The following is a 16,183-nucleotide window of genomic DNA, read 5'->3' on the forward strand; positions in this document are numbered from 1 at the left end:
AGATAGCATATCTTGTCATATTTTTTATCGTATTATCATATTATATATTTAGTATTTTCTTATATTTATGTTCAGTATCTTCTTATGATATTTAGTTGTCTTTTGGACCTGGATGCGTCTGCACACGGACTAAAATAAATCCGATTTAGCCTTTTCTACATTGATACTATTTTCTTAGAAATTACTTTCAGTACTCACAGATTTCTTTCGATTCTGATGCGCCAGAGAATTTAGAAACAGTTTTGGAAACACTTCGTGCTAACTCTGGAATGGCATCCTTATGTAGCGAACTTGATCTATGCCGTCGTATATCTTGTTCAGTGATATCCAGCGTTATTGCTGTAATAGACAGATTTTTTTTTTCCTTTAAAGAAATTGATCATAAATCGATTTTCTAGCCTGGCGTTGATTCTATATAATTAATAGCAATTGACTATGAGATCCGTATAGATAGCCTTTCAGAAGGCTTTTGACCGGGTAAAACATAATAAAATGTTCATTATATTAGATAAATTAGACATAGAAGATCATGTACTTTATATTATAAAAACTATTTACAAAAATAAATAAATAAAATCAGCTAACGCCTTTTTTATTCCCGTATACTGGAGTAGGCGAGGCCATTTACCACTATCTAACTTTTGGAGACTTAGTGGGCAGTTCAATCTCCACTGGTACCCAATCAGAGACAGATGGCCCAAGGCTATCACTAATTAAGCGGTACGCAGTGAAGAGAGACGGCTCAAACGTGCCGCCATCTCGTGGTCCCTAACCCTAACACAATATATTTAATGTCTGAAATAATGTGGGTTCTACGGTCGATTTTCTTGAGATTACAGGACGAAAAACCTACTTGCCCGTGCCAAAGATCGACTAACTCGGGAACCGGTCGAAAAAAGGCTTAGAAAAATTTCCTCTAGTTGCCGAGTAGACTCGAAACCAAGTCTTCCTTCGTGCGGCCAAGGGCGGCGGTGTGCAAACGCCACATCCACTGAGCTACACAGGCTCTTAACCATTTACATCAAAAAGAAAATGCAACTGTTTAACTCTAAGACTTCTTAAGTGAAAATAAAAAGAGGAGATAGACAAGGTTGTATCCTTTCACCAAATCTATTTAATATCTGTAGTGAGACAGTGATGAAAAAGATTGAAAAACAAAAAATAGGAATTAGTATTAGTGGTATAAAATACAACAATCTTAGATATGCTGATGATACCATTCTAACAGCAGAAAACCGAAACATTTTAATCAAATTACTGCAGTTACTAATTGAAGAAGGTAAAGAATTTGGATTACATATAAATGCAAAAAAGACCACATTTATGAGAATCTCAAAAGAAAGCAGATCCGAGCCAGAAATATTCATAAACAATATGAAAATTGAACATACAACAGAATACAAATATTTAGGCGCCTACTTTTGTGCAGATGGAAAGCAAGATAAAGAAATAAAAATAAGAACAGCCAGAGCTAAAGCAGTATTCTGGAAAAATAAATATCTGCTCAGAAGTCTCTGAGTATCGAGACAAAGAAAAGAATGATAAGAACATTAGTGTGGCCAAATTTCAAGTACGAAAGTGAGACCTGGATATTCAAGAAGAGAGTAAGGCAACAGATAATGACCTTTGAAATGTGGTGCTATAGAAGAGCTGTGAAACTCCCATGGACAGAACATGTGACAAATACAGAGAATGAGAACACAGAGATCTTTATTACAAGAAACGATCCAGACAAAGATGAGATTGGCAGGACATGTACTGAGAGGTTCAACAGGACAGAGGATATTAACAGTTTTAGAAGGAAAAATTATGGGAAAAGGATCAAGAGGCAAAAAACGAAGGGTATGATTTGAAGATATAAGATCATAGACAATATCACATGGCTATGCAGAAATAAAAAGGAAAGCCACCAACAGAGAGAACTGGAAGGACATGGTGCTGCACCCTCTCAATGAGGAAACTACATGAAGATATATATACAGTACTGGTTTTTTATACAGAGATAGAGCAGCCAAAAACTTTTAATTTTTCGAAACTAAACCTTTGAGATTTAATTAACTAAATAATAGCTTAGGCTCTTTGTTTACTTCAACGATAATATGGACTAACTATAATGAAAAGAGATTCGATTCTGAAGAAGGGAGGAGGGAACTTCGGTTCTTGACGAAGATAAGCTGCTATAACGTAGCTATCTGCTTTAATTTAGGAAACTTCAATTTCCTATGTTAAAACAATCTTTTGGATACTTTATTTTTGTATTAACCACCGTACAGAACAATATACGGTGGTATATTGTTCTGTATTTGATTATATAACTGTGGCAAATAGGACTGACTCAATTAAGAATTTGTTGACTGCCTGTTAAAGATAACAGACGTTCCTAGTATCGGAAAGAAAGTCCAACGGCTATACACCGACTTTTTAAAGATGTAAGTTACATTTTAAATATCGAACACTGACCTTAGCAAAAGTAAGTTAGTATCACGAGCATCATAAGCCTCTCTGTTTGCAATTTAGAATCTTTTTAAGTTTTTCTCTTGTGGAAATGAGAAAAAAAAATCAGAAAGCCGAAATCTTTTGGTATAAGTAAAATACAGTGTTACTTAATGAATATAAGAAATTACTAAGAATCTTAACTGAAAATTTATTTCGCTATGTACTCCTATTGGCACATTTTGCAAGTCCTTTTTTACAACAGCAGCTCCGTTAACCGATCTCCCACCTTGTTGTGAGATCGGTTAACTGATAATGAATTAACCAATCTCACAACAAGGTGGGAGATTTTTCCTTCCCGAAAACTCGGATTTTTCATCTGGCAAAACAAGCAAACTTAAAAGACAAATGCAATTAACAGATGTAATGTGGCCTAGTAGTATACTGGTAACTAGTGACAAGATGAAGATCAAGATAAGATAAGGAATCGTGACGTGAATGTTTGTTGTTATTGAGTTTGGAATGTTTGGAATTTCGCTGGGCCCTCGTCTATCGGGGACATCACGTGGTGTGTTTGGTAATATTTAGAGATAAGAATCGTGACGTTATGTGTTTGGAAATTTCTGGGAAAAATATGTCTCTCTGTGACATGGTGTTTTGGTTTGGTTATGGAATTGTGGGCGATGCTTTTGAGATAAGATATCTTGGAATTTTCCCAGGGTGACACACATCCGTCATTTTTTGTTTGGTTGTCTATAGATGGGGTGTACTAATTTCCAATACATTATGGGGCATTTCTTTCCTGTTAAAGGGTGGGAATTCTAAGAGTAAAGTCGTGATGGCGGCACTGTTTATGGTTATCTGAATAATTTTATTATATGCTAATGTCACTCAAACATACAGTTTTTTTTTTCTTCTTCTATAGATGGTAGTACTAATTTCCAATATATTTTGGGGTATTTCTTTCCTGTTAAAGGGTGGGAATTCTTAGAGTAGAGTCTAGTAGCGGCTGTGTTTCAAGCTTTTTTCTGAATAATTTAATTATATGGCGGTGTCTCTACGGCATTTTAAATAACTAGATTAAAATAAACGGACAGTTAAATGGATTACAAAACGTTTTGTATGTATTATAGAAATTCTAATGATAATTTAAAATTACTTACAGTTTTCCAGAATGGCTCTTCTAAATACGAATATTCCAAAATAGTTGAATTTTATATCCACACCACAACACAAACACAAAAACCACAAAGAACGAAATTTCTGTAAATACTGTAACCTGAACTAGTTAAGTACTTATTCCTTTAGATTACAGACCGTATAGATGCTGTGGTTTCGTCATGAGCAATATTTCCCCCAGCGAGCGGTTTTCTTCAAAGGGGTCTTTCATGAAGATGACATGAGTCACATCCGTAAATTGTGGTATTGTTCAAAAGGTAGCATTTCCTCAAATACTTACATATGACTAAGGGATTAGTATTCACATGTTTTTGGATGACACATTTCCTAAAATTATTCATTCTTCGTTACCGTCGGAATTTATTGGTGTAGTAAATTAATGCTTACATTTAATTTTAAAACCAATATTGACTATTAATTTTACCTGCGATTCCTTGTGCTCTTAACCAATTTCTGTAACTGAAATTTTTATTTTATTTTATTTTTCTTTAGCATTAGTAATTTTAAGTAACGGATATTTGCAACAATAAGGTTTTGAACTCGCCCTTGCGTATTCTTTTAGAAATTTCTTTTGCCAGCACAACAAATAAATAGTTATTTCTTATTATTTCAAATGAATATTAGTTCTGTAATATATACTTTTTTAATTTCTGTTACCTTTTATTTGACTGTAATATTATTATTAACAAATGGCTCTGTAAAATAGTCAAATTCTTACAGTATTGTAACTTTTCAGATGAAATCTTCTCCAATAAAATTCTGGCTATTAATTTAATACCCGATTATTCCTTTTGCTTCCAAGATTTTAGTTTCTTGAAATATTTGAGGGCTTGCATGAACAAATAAGACTTTTAATTAAATGAATCAAAAAAAAATTCTCTGGTTACTTTGTGGCATGAAATTTCACAAGGAAAAAAAATGTTATCCTCCTTCTTAAAGTTGTATAACACATCAACGACACCCAATTGTTCATTTAAATTTACACATTTTATTTGAATAAAATATTATTTACAAATTGTATTTACTGAATCTAACATTGAAAAATACATCAAAGGTTCTTCCATGGTTGTGGAATTGCCATCATATGGTTTTGACAATGTGACTCTCATCAAAGTTTATTTTTCATTTGGTGTTCATTGGGATTTTATTACTGAAGTAAAATTAAGGGTTGTATATTTATTTCTTTGAAACCAATATGTATACTTCTGAGAATTATTAAAAGCACAGAATCTTTCGTTATGTTTCCAAAAACATTTAAAAGTACACGTTATGTTTTCAGGTTTTGTGCATCCAATTTCATTTAAACCAAGAACAGGCCTTCCTATTAACCTCGTTAATGTTTTTGATTTTTCTCTTCCTTTGGCAAGTAAAATATGATATTTGCATGTTGATCCTTACATCCAATTTCTTAGTTTGTCCAAAGATAGTGAACCAATTTCCCACTTCAGCTGATGGTTATATTTTATTAACCAAGTATTCTGTTTTTTAACTCTTTCAGGTAATTCTTTCCAACTACAAGGTGATTTTGTCAATGCATATCTTACACTAATTCCATCAGAAATAATTTCTTTAGGAAATAAATTTGAACTCTTATTCAAAAGAAATTGTATATCAATTATAGCAATGATAACTGAAAATTCGTATTTTTAACCCACTGTCGATTTTTCATTATCGTTTTCCTTCATTCTTCTTCTTCTTAGATTACTTCATATGGCACCACAAATAAATAGTTATTTATTATTATTATTTCACAGATTATTAGCTCTGATCATATACTTTATGGTAACTTTTGTTTACAAAATTCTAAACAATTAGAACTTTTCACAAAGAAACTTTCAAAGAATTTGTGGCTCACCCATTATTTTTACATTACCAAATACAAAACACCACAACACAAAACAGCAGCTGCAGTAGATGAACGATTACCTTAAGTCCAAACTCACTCGACTCTATGGTATTTTCTTATAGTACTGTTTATGCTTACTATGCCCTATCCTGACTGTTCCTTCAAAAATGAACCTTTTGCACAGATGACTCAACAATGTTTTCACATGCTGCTGGTTATACTGTTGGTGTGTTTTTATCTTACTTTGTGTGGGAAAAGGTAAAATTTGTATATGTGTTATCTGGAGAGTACAAACATTTTTTTATACCAAACTTTAAGAGTTAAAGTCACGTTTTGGGTTAATTAGGTGCTCTCTCTCTCTCTCTCTGTAAAACAAATAAATTCTAACAGTTCTGATATTCGATTATGTGAACGAATTGTTTTCAGATAACTCAAATAATGTCAATAGGTAGCATTAGACAATTTCTAAAATAATCCATACATGGATATTAGTTTTCAACACTTTTTTCCCTCCTGTCCTGGCATTAATTTCACAGTTGTGATTTTTTAAAAAAATAATTAAACAGAATTGCATTCAGATATAAAGTTGCAGATTTAAGTATCAAGTTCTAATCAGAATAACTGAGTAAAAAATTCACTGTGGAAAAACACAAGAACAAAAGCACTCATCTTTGTTCATTTAAGTTTACAAATGCACATTTTATTTTGCTGAAATACTATTTACAAGTATATAAACTGAGAAAAATTCGAAACATGTAATTACCTAAAAATATTTCACAATATTTAGTTTAGACTCTTAACATTTTCCAAAGAGTTCAGTGAATAAAATTTTTGTTACTCACTGTTTCTTGATTACATTACATCAAAATAGCTGGTCACGCAAAAGAATTTTTAAAACAGATACCATGGTAACCACACTTCCATACATTTGATATTGTGTCAGTCTGGAAATGACACCATGCCTCCCTAAACATTCTGTGTATTCTTTTGCCAGCAAATATACACAAACAGTTTTTGTAAAATGTTCGTAAATGTCCCAAAATAAAGAATCTTTATCGAATTGGATAAAATCTTGAAAGTCTAATTTTACCATTGATGAATTTAAATGATTAGCGATGATTTTCCCCATTATACAAACAGATGGTAATTCAGTTTCCAAAAATAGTAAATGATTATCAATGTCGTACATTTTTGGTGAAAATCTCTCAGCTTCTTCACAACTAATAGAAAAAACTTTACTTCCATCAGCTCCTGTATCATCAAGTATTAGTTCCCCATCTTGGCATTTCAGAATATAACACTCACCAAGGTCCATTTCATAGTCAACTCTTCTTTGCAAGTAGCCGAGGATATCAGCCCACTTCCTGCATAATTTTTCCCAAGTGGTCCTGGATATAAATACATCACAATGTACGTGTCTTCTAAAATAATAATCGGTTTCCATCCTTTTAGAGCTGGGTGAAGAGTTTTGTCTTGTGCTATTTTCCTGAAGAAAGAAAATTTCAATGACTTTTGTGGCTCATCCATTATTTTACTTTACTTTCCTGGATCCTAATCACCACAACACAATACGACAACTTCACAGGATGAACGAATTGTTGTAACTGCAAAGACACTTGACTTTTATTTTTTGTTTATTTTTCCTTATAGTACTGTTTACCTGACCCTTAACCCTGACCATTCCTTCCAAAATGAAACTTTTGCGCAGATGATTCACAGACATGTTTCTACATGCTGTTGGATTAAACATGATGACAATTACAGATGTGTGTCATCCCGGGAAAATTCCAAGATATCTTATCTCAAGAACATCACCCACAATTCCATAGCCAAACAAAACATGACGACAATGATCTCATGTGTTTGGAAATTTCTGGGGAACATATGTCTCTCTTTCTGTGATATCACAGAGGGTGACAGATGTCTTCCCTGCAATGCTCCCCCACCTAACCCCATCACCCTAGTCTCTCCCCTCTCCTCCAGAAGATGTCTGCTCAGCCTAGTGGAGATGAGTGAGCTCATCTTTTGTGGATATCTTTTAGTGATGTCACCTCCAACTGATACTGATAACTTTTTGGAAAAAAATTTAAAAACCGCGTTTTTTAAATTGGATATTAACTTCACAACAAAATCAGAATCGTGAAAGCAATGGTATTCCCTGTGGTGCTGTATGGATGTGAAAGTTGGACCCTGAGAAAGAGTGAAAGAAGGAAGATAGATGCATTTGAATTATGGGTTTGGAGACGCTTATTAAGAATACCATGGACTGCAAAGCAAAACATTAAATCAGTGATAGACAGAATAAAGCCAGATTGCTCCCTTGATGTTATGATCATCAAGCAAAAATTACCATACTTCGGACATATTATGCGTGCAAATGACAGTACGGAGAAGATGATGATGCTTGATAAATTTGATGGAAGCATGAGAAGAGGAAGACCAAGAATTAGATGGGTGGATGGAGTTAAAGAAGCAACTGGAGTGCGCGTGGAGGTTCTGAAAGACATGGTCAGGGACAGATCGGAATGGAAAGTGTATTTTCGTGGAGTCTCCAGGAGTCGGAAACGACTCGGTGGATCATAACACACACAAACACACACATTCACGTAATATAGATATTACGTATTATTATAATAAAATCACAAAGACATGGTAATATGTACAGAGAAAGTCGCAGAACATGAATTAAATTTTGGAACAAAATAAAACAAAGTAGTTTAATAGCATTTAATTTTTTTTTACATTTTACACAAGAAACTGAATATTTTCGATACAAATATGCTAAATCCGATCATTTGTATAATTATTTTGAACAGTCCATCATTTCTGTAGGAAAATAAATTTTCTTTCATTAGAGATTTGTGTTTGTTTGTTTGTTTGGTTAGTTTCACTTCTTATTGTTAGTGGGTTGAATATTTTTGATGCTAAAACTGCTTATTTACTTTATTTGCTTTCGGAACTATTTTTATCATGCCCTTATGTCCATTAAGGAAAGCATCCTGTTTGATATTTACGCATTCGTTGTCGTTTTTTATGAGTAGCAGCATGCTATAGACGTATAAATATCTAACGGATATTATTATTATTATTATTATTATTATTATTATTATTATTATTATTATTGTTGTTGTTGTTGTTGTTGTTGTTGTTGTATCTGCCTGCAGACAGATGCATGCACGTACGCTGTATCGCTGCTCCTGGTTTTATAGGTTTAAAGTGTTAATTAACTCATGTTTCTAACTTGAAAGTGCTATTATTTAATTCTACTAGTCACGCTGAAGACAGGGACGTTCAAATTACCAAAATCGGATAAGTAAGATTCAAATTTTCAGTGTTGGAAGTTCATAGAGTGTACTGCAGTCACCAGCCAACGAAGAACAAAGGACGTCGCCATTTTAAAAGTCGCAGTATAGTCGCTAACGGGAAGAAAGGCTAAAGATCACCGAGACAGCGAAGTTCAAGCAAAATGAGCTGCAACAAATGCAATAAGCCATTAAGCGATGAAGGGCCACAGTGTTCCGAAGGTAACAAAAACAACACTTCCACTGTTCAGGGATCTCAGAAAGCACGTGGAAAGCAAAAGGAGCTGTGAAACGGACCGAATGGCGATGTCAACAGTGCCGTGAGAAAACGAAGAACAAAGACCAGACACCAAAGAAAAGTAACGACGCACATCAAGGTAAGCCGCTTCCGGATCCTAAAATTATAGATAACTCTGATTCATTTAAACTCATGGTGAAAGACTTATTAAATGCACACACGGAACAAATTAACAAAAAATTCGAGGAGTATGAACATTAAATACAGTTCAATAACGAGACCTCTGAAGAAATGTTAGGAACCGTGCGAGAAATAAAGACGAAATTAACGGTAGCGGTAGAAACGCAAGAAACACTCCAACACGAAAATCAAGAATTGCGGAAAGAAGTAAACACACTGAAGTGTCAAATGGAACAAACGCTTCAAATTGAGGGAATAACGAAAGAAAATACAGAAGACTTAAGCAACATAATGCAACTGATCGGCAGCAAAATTGGAATTCAAATCGCAACCACAGATATCACTTATATCAACCGAGGCCCACAAAAAAATAAAGGGAGACTGCCACCAATCATCGCTCGTTTTACCAACAGAAATATGAGAGACTCCATTCTTACAGCAAGCAAGAAAACAAGGCCGACAACAACGAATCCTAGCTGATAACAAACTCCCAACACCGATCTATATAACGGAACACTGGACTCCATACTTCAAAAATCTTCTATACCTGGCAAGGAAGACAAAAACAGAGAAAAACTACAAGTTCCTGTGGACAAAGAATTCCCAGATATTTTTGAGAAAGAATGAAAACACTCGGGTATACATAATTACAAGTGAATCCGCCTTACACAGCCTACCAATATAAAACACTAACTCTCTACATCCTTAGGAATAAGATTAGAACTCATTTAAAAACTATATAATGGAGATCTCAAACATAGGCGAACACGAACATATCCAGTCAGATAACATAAATTTCAAGGTCTTTGACTCTTTGAAGAAATGGTCAGACAACATTTCCACCAACACCAACTTCACTATCATACACACAAACTTAAGAAGTATAAAAAAACACTGGCTTACATTGATAACACAGCTCAATTATACCATGATAAACATAGATGCGCTAATACTGACCGAAGTTGCAATAAACGATACAGAAATTTACGCATACAACATAAATAATTATCAAACCTACAATTTATGCAGACCAAATAAAAGAGGAGGTGGAATTGTGGCATTTATCAAAGAAAAATACAATGTGACAGAAAAACAAACTCACTTCGAACATGCGGAAACACTAATTTTGGAACTCACAAATAGCCACAATAATATCAAATACACAATAAACACAATATACAGACCCCCAGATAATAATCCACTCAGTTTTCTTCACGAGTTAGAAATATGGCTAAGCGGCATCGAACCGCGAACAACACACAGGTTCATCCTAACAGGAGACATTAACATAAATACTCTTGACCACGCTTCTTCAACCACTAACACATATCTTGATATACTAAGTCAGTACAACATAAACCCTACCATTAACTCCCCAACAAGAGAAGAAATACTCAATAACTCACTAACACAATCATGCAGTGATCATATCAACATACGGGCTCCCATCCATACATATACATCATCAGTAATTAAAGTAAAAATTGCCGATCACTACTTTGTCTCAACTTTGTTTTATTACGTTTCCTATCCCCCCTCCCATCACCACAAAATTCGACAAAACTCGATCATAATAAAGAGCATTGTCGATAACCAAGTAAAAAATACAGACTGGAATTGCCTACTTAAAATAAACGATCCTGTAACATTATACGAGAATTTTCAACTAAAGTTCACAGAAATATACAAAAAAGCAACAAAACCTACACAAATGAGATGACAACAATCCATGGATAAATGACGACATACTAAATACTATTACGGAAAAAGAAAATCTATGGAAAAAACTTAAAAAGTCACCCAGTAACACACATTTACAAACCTTATACAAAAACACAACAAATAAACTAACAACAAAAATTCGTAGGGCAAAAAGACGCTACTACTACTTCCAAAAATTCATGGAATATAACGACAACATTAAGCAAACATGGGCTACACTCAACGAATTAGTAACCCGAAAAAAGAAAACTTCAGCACAAGATTTTATTGCAAAAAGCTTTGGACAGGATACAAACCAAGAGGAACTAGTAGACTCATTCAACCATGCGTTCACAAACAACATCACACAACTCAAAAAAGACAAACTACCAACGATCAACAAAAAACTACCAACACAGAGTCAACAACAAACGATGTATTTTCCACCGATAACAAAACAGGAACTGAAAGAAGCACTCCTAAAACTAAAACCAAAGACCACTCCAGGAATAGACAAAATAAGACTCACAGACCTTATAACACACTTTGAACAAATAAATCCAATACTCTTGAAACTCGTGAACATAATATTCCACACAGGCATTATTCCACACCAACTAAAACCTGCAGTAATTACGCCAACATACAAACACGGCAAAAGAAACGATACTCAGAACTACAGAACAATAGCTACACTACCAGTCATCTCAAAAATCCTAGTAAAAATAACACACACCAGACTACAGAACTATTTACAGAAGTACAACATCATCTCACAAAACCAATACGGCTTTCAGAAAACAAAAAGCACCATTACTTTAATAGAAGACATCGCCGACACAATAAACAAAGCTCTCGACAAAAACAAGTACGCCGTCCTTGTACTTCTGGACCTAACCAAAGCATTTGACACACTTGAACACGACATACTACTCACGAAACTATATTCAATAGGTATAAGAGGAACACTGCATACATGGTTCAGGAACTAGCTCTCAAACAGAACAAAAGTAACAAAAATAGGTACATGTCACAGTCTGAGTATACAAGTAAAACACGGTGTACCTCAAGGTGCCATATTATCACCCACTCTATTCAACATATACATTAATAACGATGTTCATAACATATCCATAAGAAGTCAAATATTTCAATACCCAGATGACACTGCACTGCTAGCAATCCACACAGACATTAACACAGCTCTCTGCAAAGCACAACAAGACCTAAACAAAATCACAACATACGTCCACCAAAACGCAATTGTAATCAACGGCACCAAAACACAGATGTTGATAATACACAACCCAAGAATCATACGTCCCGCATCACTATCGATACATTGTCACACATACCGCTGCATTAACAACAAATATACCTGCCAATGTTCCGAAATCAAACCTGTAACACACGCAAAATACCTCTGTCTGTATATAGATTCCCACCTAAAATGGACAAAACATATAGAATACCTACACACCAAACTCCGGATCATCGCAGCAAAACTCTTCCAAGTTAAAGACATTATTCCACCCAACATAAAAACACTCCTATATCACGGTATCTGCGAATCCCTACTCAGATACGGAATAACAGTCTATACAAATACATCAAACAGCCACCTAACAAAATTAGAAACACTACACAGGAAAATCGTGTCAACAGTGATCTGGACACCTTACACGCAACATATCCGACAAGCACATGGCGATACACAGAATTCTGAGCATTAAAAACCTGAAACACTACATGATATTAACAAGGAATTACTTCAACATCATCTATCGAAACAACAGAGACACATATCGTATAACACGACCTACAACAACTCTCTACAGCCCCACACCCTTCAATAACTCATACGGTTCTTTTGTGAGATCACATCAGATACCCACGCAACTCAACAACCTACCAAGAAAGTTAAAACACGTAGATAACTACAGAACATTAAAAAACGAACTCTGGAAAATATACGAACAAAGTTAAGAAACCATTAACACTAATATACACATCACAAATCACTAGCATCCAATGCCTACATCCCATACATAAACAGTAGCAACAACACAAACAGTGAAGGCTAAATCCCACTCTCTTCATAAAAGCTAACCCAAGCTTCGAAGTAGGTGGGATTAACTTGCTTCACTCATCTACAATAATCCTTATAAGCAAATGCAGAAATTTGTATGTATAATTATTCTTTCTGAAATTTAAAATAAATAAATCAAAAAAAAAAAAAATCAGCTAACACCTTTTTATTCCCGTATATACGGGAGTAGGTGAGGCCATTTAGCCCTATCTAACTTTTGGAGACTGAGTGGGCAGTTCAATCTCCACTGGTACCCAATCAGAGACAGATGGCCCAAGGCTATCACAAATTAAGCGGTACGCAGTGAAGAGAGACGTCTCAAATGTGCCGCCATCTCGTGGTCTCTAACCCTAACACAATATAATTAATGTCTGAAATAATGTGGGTTCTACGGTCGATTTTCTTGAGTTTACAGGACGAAAAACCCGAGTTTCCGGGAGGAAAAACCTGCTTGCCCGTGCCAGAGATCGACTAACTCGGGAACCGGTCGAAAAAAGGCTTAGAAAAATTTCCTCTAGTCGCCGACTAGACTCGAAACCAAGACTTCCTTCGTGCGGCCTAGCGCGGTGGTGTGCAAACGCCACATCCACTGAGCAATAACAAAATGTTTAAAAAATATTAATTAATTATTAAAAAAACATCTGTAATAATCATCATTATGAATATTATAATAATATACGTTGTAAACAGTTATTGTTATTATTATTATTTAAAAAAACTTTATGTACGAGAAAGTATTTGTTATGCATAATTGTGTTCATATAATGTATGTAATTTATCTGAGAAATAATAAAAAAATAAAAAAATAAATAAAAAATAAAAAATTATTATTATTATTACAGGCAACTCCAAGGAGTCCTTAGACTCATCGAGGGAGGCCCTGAACATCATGCCAAGAACAACTATTAACATCCACACAATATCTATCATACTTTGCCTTGAACTTCACAGTCATGGCACCACAACAAACTCTGACAGCTTATTCCACTCATTCACTACTCTCCAAGTAAAAAACCTAGTTCTAACACCCTTGCTAACCACACTCTTTTACTAATCTTTTACTAAGTCATTTACAGTTTCATGGATGGCCTCTAGTCCTCCCACCATCAGTCCTGTTCTGAAAAATATCCTCTGAATTAATCTTATACAAACCCTTCAGTAATTTAAATGACTCAATCACATCACCCCTTTTCCGCCTATCAACTAATTTCTGCAACCCACAAACCTTCAATCAGTTCTCATAAGGTTCATTCCATAGAACTTCTATCATCTTGGTCACTCGCTTCTGGATTCTCTCCACCTCCTCCGTAACAAGAAGAAACACTGGCACCCAGATCTGGGCGCAGTAGTCAAGATGAGGTCTTATCAAGGCTCGATACAGAGGAACAATAACTTGCTTGTCTCTGCTTGTCAAAGTATTCTTCAGTAACCAAGTGATTTGATGTGCTGATTTAGCCACTTTTGCAATGCGTCTCCTAAACTTCAACTCCCTATGTTTAGTATAGTGTATTAATTACACATTACAGTATCCTTGTATTAGTTTCTAGTTAATATTTGACTAACTTTATTCCAAATCGAAACTAGGGGTTTCAGAGTAGTGCGAGAGATTCCTCCCCACATCGGTGATGTGTGGTTTCCAAACTAAATTATCAAATTTTAATCCCAAGTAAGTTATTACATTGACATTTTCTATTTTCTCGCAGTTGCAATTTGAATTTGTCCTGCAATTCCAATCATTCAGAAGTAATTGTGAAGTATTTCACTTGTTGTATTTACATATTACAAATTAAAATTTACATATTTAGTTTTTGAGACGTGCAGACTGAGTTTATTTGACTGCAACCAATTTGTTACTTTTAAAAGATTCGCTACGATTTCCATTTGCTCGGCTGTGTCCGTAGAAAAACTCTGGTTTCGCTGACCTGACAGCTGTTTCGAACTAGTTGAAATTTTTTTAAAATGTCGTTAGAACTTCAGAGTACTAAATATCGCGATTTTCTTGTCATTTACATGTAGCTCACACGATCTCATTGATGAGTCTTCGTTTTGTACTTGGTTTATTTATTTTGAATTTCATACTCATGGACTACTTCACACTTTATGGAAAAATTTAAGGCAATAAAATTCTCACGTAAATCTTCTGTTTTTAATGATTGTGTTTATTACAGGAGTGTTTCTGTGCAAAAAGTATTTCTGTGGTGCCTCGCATCGGATGAAATTTAAGAATTCGCTGATTAACTCGCTAAAGCTCATTTGTTCATAGTTATTATTTCTCCTTCTGGTCACAGAAAGAAACTCCTTGCGCTATCAATATCTTTCTATGAATTTTTATATGCAGTTTATTATCGCTCATATCCTTACAGTATACTTTCCCCAATTGGAAGCTTTGTGAATAGCTTTCAGAATATTTAGTCATCTTTACGAAAATTATTTTTTTTATTCTTCGTTCTTCCCACTTTTCACACTCGGTATCCAAGGTCTTGTTTACTAGTTTCCAACTCATTCGTTTCTTCTGCAAAAATACTTCAACTCATTTCAGCCTACACCGATTCACTTTTTTTTAAAGATTATCTCACACACTCTCTTTTCGAAGTTTTCATTTTTATCCCTCTCAAATAAAAAAGAATTCCATTTGTGTTGTTATGAACAAAGCCGTGCCACTGTCAGCTAAAATGAGGTCAACAGATTTTTCTTATATTTTGAATGTTTTTTCCACACGATGTTTTGGCTTCCTCTCTGACGAAAGACAGTCGCAGCAAAGGACAAGATTGCTTTGAATACGCCTGAAGTAAGTGAAAGTATGTCGATGTTGTCATCTTATTTTATCTGTTCATTTATTGGATTCTGCTTTTGTGGAATCTTTGCTTTTCTCGAATAATAATCAGTTTTGGTTTTGAATGCCATATCCATCAATGATATTTGTCATATGTTCCGAATGAAAATCTAGAACGTATTGGCTCATAAAACCATTTCTACACTTCTACTATTCATTTATCTTCCGCTGTTCGCATTGGCAAAATAGTAGAAGTGTAGAAACGTTTGTTCCAACGCGCATGCTCCGTGCGCTCACGTTCCTCGTGAACACCCGGAGCATGCGCGTTGGAACAAAATCGAGATCATCGATTAGTGATTGACTTAAAATATCTAATACGCATTAGATTCGGATTATTTTATTGTTTCGCTCTTGAAAATCAAAACCTACAGGCGGGCCGCAC

The sequence above is a fragment of the Typopeltis vanoorti genome, chromosome 20, assembly GCF_054136105.1.
Source record: "Typopeltis vanoorti isolate ZY-2024b chromosome 20, IOZ_Tvanoo_1.0, whole genome shotgun sequence".
Classification (NCBI taxonomy): Eukaryota; Metazoa; Arthropoda; class Arachnida; order Uropygi; family Thelyphonidae; genus Typopeltis; species Typopeltis vanoorti.